Consider the following 6,000-nt stretch of genomic DNA (forward strand, 5'->3'; position numbering starts at 1 on the left):
AGGCTTTCTGACAGCAGCCTGCCTGCCTCAGTTACTTTTTAAAGAGACCTGCATCAGACACAAGGGGGCAGCTCCCCGCCTGCTCCCCAAATATCTGGTGCCATCAAAGCCTGAGGGGCAGGTGGGGGCAGAGAGAAGGGGGCAGATACAGGCTGGCATCCCGCCTTCAAACCACCTGCCCATGGGGTGGCAGGCCCATTTTAGACCCAGGCTCATTGTGTGTACTCATGTGTGACTCACATCACCTTTCAAGAGGCCTAGAGCTGCCTGGCAGGGACACAGGCCTGCCTGTGACCCTAAAGGGGTCTTCCACCAGCTGTGCTACAGAAAAGAGCCAGCTCAGGAGTGAGCTGAGCCTGAGTCTTCTCTGGGGCCCACACTGTGCAAGGCTATGGCAGCCCTTCTTGAGAAGGCTAGCAGGGCTCTCCAATTCAAAACCCCCCTCTGATCACATTTTCTTGAGAATTTGGGCTTTTCCAATGTTATTAATACATAAAAACCACAGGCCAGATCTCTAAGAGACAACTGGAGATGGGGTGGGTTGCAATGACCCCAAGTTTACAAATGAGGAAGACCCAAGAGAATAAAGGTCTGGTCTGGCCTCCTGGTCAGGATGGATTCCCCAGGAAAGGACATGTGGACAGCGTGGAGCCAGGGGGATTGTGGGAAAGCTGGCAAAAGGGCTTCCTAGAATACATTCCAGACACGTCCCGCGGGCTTCCTTTTCTCATACAGCAGAGAAAAGGCAATCAAAGCATCTACCATTTTCCAGAAACCAAGGGAAAGGATTAGAGTAGACATTTGTTTAAAGGGGTTAGTCTGGTGATAATATGACATCATGGAGAAGAAAACAGGCCCCAAAATGTTCCAACCACAGAGCAATTCAGTCCATTTTTAAGACCCTTCCTCCTCCCCTGCACGTGGCAGGCACTCAGTATGCGATCTGAGATTTCAAGCAATGCATTTTAAAAGCAGAGACCCCCAAGACTGGCCAGCCAACCACTTATTTTTGTTGTTAATAAAACTAACAAAAATTTCAATTTCTGACTATGTAAGTAGTCAACGCATGTAAAAAGGCATTTAGTGGAAAAAGCAATGCTCACCGCAGGCTCTGGCTTCCTGGGCCCTTTCTAGAGGCAACCACTGTTACTTCGGTTTCTGTAGCTTTCCATGCACAGAGCGGAGGCATCATACAATGATTCGCACAGGAGGGAGCAACATGTATCCCATTTTGTATCAAGTTTTATCCACTTAAAATATATCTTGGAGAGCATGCCCAATCAGTATCTATAGGTACTCAGTCTCGATTTTTTAAGGGCTTCAAGGATTCCCACTATACAGCTGTACCATGATTTATTTGACCTTCTTAATGGGCAGTTAGCTTATTTCCTGTCTTTCTCTAGCCAATGCTACAAAGAATATCCTTGGACATTTCCCTTTGCATGTTTGAGTTTATCTGCCCGTGAGTTCCTAGAAATCAGTCAGGACTATGCTTTGACAGATATTGCCCAACTACCTTCTATAAACAGAGTTGTTACAACTTAGACCCCATCAGTAGGGCATAATGGCACCTAAGAAACTGGGGCATTATGGAAAAATTTAAATTCCTGCATGTCTCAATTTCCCAAACTCTCTTGGGTATAACTGGCAGACACGTAAACTGGTGTGGTGTCTCTGTGAAGCAGTACGTGCCTTCTAGCAAAATCAAATGTACCCCCAACTAGGGCCAGAGCCAGAAGCCAGGCCTCCAGACAATAGGTCCAGTGTACCTCCACGTCACCCCTTTGCTCTCCCCTGGACCACGGAAGCTGTGTCTGAGAACTAAAACACAGTGAGCTTGTGTATCTTCTGCCTGAGCCGGGGCCCTGCAACAAGGCTAGTGAGCACAAGCTCATCACCAAGAACATCAGCAGATGGGCCCCGGAACCATCTGTTTTTACCACTCAAGCTTTGTGGTCCATAAGCAAACACACACACACAGCACATCATTTTTAGAAGCAGAAAGAGCATTGAGCTAGGAGCTAGGAGAACCATCTACCCTTCCAATCCTGTCTCCTTACCTGACAACCCAGGGAATGAAGACTGATCACATACATTTTCTTAAAAATGTACACAGTCACTATGTATCAGGCCCTTTACATACTTAATTTCTTTTAGTTCCCACATCTAACCCTGTAGGATGGGTATCATGACTCCTGTATTACAGATAAGGACACTGAGGCTTGGGGGGTTAAGTGACTTGCCTACAGTCATGTAAGTGGCAGGGTCAGGATCTGAATGCTGTCTAGTGCCAAAACTCAGGACTCCACTCTTCCCAGCTCTCATGAAGAACCGGATCCCGTTAAGTCACAAGCCTACTGCTTCCCAGGGGGCAGCCAGGGTTCCATTCCGTTGTCACCAGAGGGCTTAAGCCCAGGGGCTCAGCACACCAAGGGTTAAAGCCAAGAGGCAGTGACTCTCTGGGGCTGCACAAAGGGAAAATGCACTTCCTGCCCCTGTGGGCAGAGATGCTGTTTTATGCTCAGCAAATTAGGAGGTTTGTTTAATTAAGACGACACACAGATTTTGTTATTCTAAATATTTTTGGAACATGATGCTTGGGAGGAAGCTGTCAAGGCCTGGATTTTTTTTTTTTTTTTTCCCTTTGCCTGGGGTTTCTCTCCGCCACCCCTACCCACCGCCCCCACCCCCACCAAGAGAAGGGTAGGGCCAGGCTCAGAGGAAAACAACAGCCAACTCCTCCTCTCCTTTTGAAATAAAGATGTCAAGCTGGTAAGGGCTGTCTTAAGTACTTTATGGAAGGATTAGCTAGAAGAGGAAGTGAAGAAAGCACAGTTAGCCTGGCTTCTAGCAATACCCTCCACCAGGCGACACAACAATGCAGCATTTTTTGAGTGTGCTTTTCTCCTTTTAAAAAGCTAACAGATCCGTGTTTTGTTTTTTTCTGGAGCAAGAATGGGCAAGAGGCAGGCTGTGATTAACATGCGTCCTTCATCCAGTGAGAGGGAAGTTGTCCCATCTCCAACCCCTTAAGTTAACAGTTTAAAAATAAAAAATAAAAGTCAGAAAGCCCTGCCCCTCTCTTTTCCTCTACCCTCACCTGCCCTTCAGACAAGGAGCCCCACAGAACGCACCTCTGGGAGTTGCCCTTCCCCAGACACTGCCTGCCAATCTGAGCACCTGGATCTGCCATGGGCACTGCCGGGACTTGCTGAATCTGAAGAACAGAGCTTTTTTAGTGTCACCCTGCAGCCATCTGGGGGGCACAGCGGCTCTCAAATTACACTGAGCAATCTCTTGATGTTTTTAATTACACCTCAATTATCGTAAATGAGTCCTCACTTTCCAACACTGAATGCTTGCCTCGGTTTGGCAAACCTGCCATGTCCTCCTTCCTCGAGGCAGCTTCCCTTCTTATCCCAGACACAAGTGGCCCCTCTCAGAATTCCTCGAATCCTTTGTCTGAGGCCTGTTTGAGACACTCATCACAGGCAGCTTCTGTATTTCAGTCACTGGGCCACTATTTCCCCCTGAGGACTGTAAACTCCCCTAAGGCAGAGGCCTCTGGGCTCTCCGCAGGACGGGCTGGCTCCCTTCTCCCAATCCCATGACTCACAGCACCCTTCTAGGGTCTCTGTCATCTTCGCCTCACCTTAGAGTCATCTACGGATTTGTCTTGGCTCTCCCCTAAATGCCCCAGGGCACAGGCCAGGTCTTACTCAACCTCACACCCCACCACCACCTGGCAGAGTCTCTGGCACAGAGGAGCCAGTTAAATATTTGCTCAATTACACATCTGTGTACCCTCCCCCCACTCCCAGCAGCCTTGTATATAAATTGACTAATATTAATCAAGTGACTGTCTAAATAGGCCTTAAACCAGCCTCCCTTCTTACCATAAAGGGAATAAACCACCCGGTGAGGTTACAGGTTCAGACAGCACTCAGAAATGGCCACAGTGTTGCAGGAAGGCGCTAAGGTTCTTCCAGTTCAACAGTTACTCAACAGTTACTTTGCAATCCTGTTAAGCCCAGGAAAGGGTGCAGCGAACCCAGAAGCGGCTGGGTCTCTCAACTGCCCAGGGGAGAGAGATCCGCCGGTGCACAGGACCTGGGACTTCCCGGGAACCTTTTCCCCACACCAGCTGGGTGGGGCCGCAGATAGCAGCCCGGGTGCTCACCCTGCCCCCACACCTCAAGACAATCTGCAACCTAGTCCAGGAAGATACCCCGTCTCTGAGACACCTGGGCTCTTGGGGGCGCGGTGGCGGGGGAGGGGGTGCAGGCCCGGGTGGGGGGCGGGGGGTAGACGCAGGGGGGTGAGGGGTTAAGTCCTGTCCTGGGCGTGGCCCCTGGACAGCAGGAGATCAGGATCCTGAAAGGAGACATTGGGGGCGGGGGGGGGGGGCGCGGGGGGTAGCGGGTTAAGTAGAAAACCCTGGATCTGGCCCAAACGGGCACGATGCAACAGCCCAGCCCGGATCCTCTAAGAGCAGAACCCAGCTCTCCCCGCCCTCGCCCTGCTGGGGCGGTCCACAGGTGCGCTGGAATCAGGTGCGCGCCGGGGTCGCGGAGATTGGTGCGGGCCTTCCCGGGCCTTCCACTCCCAGGAATCAGAGGCCAAAAGTCAAAGGATGTGGATCTGTGAGGGAGGGGGAAGTCTTTCCTGTCTCGAGCCGGGATCCCCGCCGGGTCCCCTTTCCCAAGCACCCGGCAGCACCTCTCCCGGTCCCCCTCCTCCGACCAGCCGATCGCACCCGGGCGAATGAGGAAGTCGGGAGCCGAGGGCGGAAACCGGGCCAAGAGCAATGTCTGCTGCAAGACTGTCCGATTCTGACTCGGGAGGACGCCCTGACAGCTGCCAAACGGTCCCCGCCTGCCCGCTACCCCCGTTTCGAAAACGCCCGGAAACTTCCCAAGGAGCCGCAGCTCCGAGCCCCCCACCTGAACCTCGCCCAAGCAGCTGTGTCCAAGGGACAGAGGCTGCCCGGAAGGGGTTAAAAAGTTTGCCCAACTTGGGCACTGGGCGAGGCGAGGGCGGGGCGCGTGCCCCGGCGGCAGGGGGAGGTCGAGGCTCCCGGGTGCCCGGGCTGCGGAGTGCGCCGGCGGGAGGGCAGGGAGGGGGTACGGAGGGTTTCCGGGAAGCGCCCGGCCCCAAGCCTTCCTCGGCTCCCCGGTCTGGCTTCCGTCGGCGTCTTCACCGAGCACCCACGCGGGGGTCCCGGGGCCCCTCTGTGAAGGGTGCCCAGCCCGCTCTCCCCAGCCCATTCCTGGTCGCCGGCCGCGCGGAGGCCGAGAACCACTCATCGGCCCGCTCGCCCAGACTCCACGCGTCCGGTCCCCGCCACCCCCGCTCACCCGCTCGGGGCGGGACCCGCCGGTGGGGCTCGCTCACCTGAACCTGGATCTGCCCCGGGGAACAGGCGCTGCTTCTCCCGAGAGGGCTTCCTCGAGCGCTTCGGGCGACGGCGGGGTGGGGCGAGCGCGCGAGGCGGGAGCTGCAGCAGGTCAGCCTCGCTCAGCCTTCAGTGCCCTGCCCAGGAACAGCTAGGATCTGCGCGCCTCACCGCACCCTGCGCTGCTCCTCGCCGCCCTGCCGCCCCGCCCCTCTCAGAGCGCGCCCACTCCGAGCCCGGCGCCGGCTGCGGGGCGGAGCCTGAAGGGACGAGCCCGCCCCCGAGCTGTCTCACCCACTCCAACCAGCTGCTGCTTATGATGAACAGACAGCTTGACCTGTGGAAAGGCAGTGGGTGGAACCTATAGGCCCAGAGGGGTGGGAATACGTTCTCCCATCCGCCCCCATCTCCACCCTCTCCACCTTCCCCCGCTCTTCCTAGGCGGGAGCCCCGCCCCCTAAGGCGGGCACAACGAACCGCCAGGTTCCAGGAGAAGGATTGACACAGAGAGAATCCAACCAGGAAGAGTAGAGTCTCGGCGGATCCCGGCAGGGATTTTGGTGCATTGCCTGATTCCGGGCGAGGCCCGGCGGGAGCCGACTGAG

General features: G+C 54.9%; 1 protein-coding gene across 1 annotated transcript in view; it reads right to left on the reverse strand.

Annotated features, from left to right (window-relative positions):
* MYH9 (myosin heavy chain 9) overlaps positions 1-5,532 on the reverse strand; it is an 85,268-nt gene extending 79,736 nt beyond the window's left edge. Inside the window, exon 1 of the mRNA XM_068970122.1 lies at positions 5,395-5,532. The gene's annotated coding sequence lies outside the window, so the exon portion shown is untranslated. The remainder of the gene's footprint in view (positions 1-5,394) is intronic.
* Between the last annotated feature and the right edge of the window lie 468 nt (positions 5,533-6,000).

Source organism: Capricornis sumatraensis, chromosome 4, assembly GCF_032405125.1.
Source record: "Capricornis sumatraensis isolate serow.1 chromosome 4, serow.2, whole genome shotgun sequence".
NCBI classification, from domain to species: domain Eukaryota; kingdom Metazoa; phylum Chordata; class Mammalia; order Artiodactyla; family Bovidae; genus Capricornis; species Capricornis sumatraensis.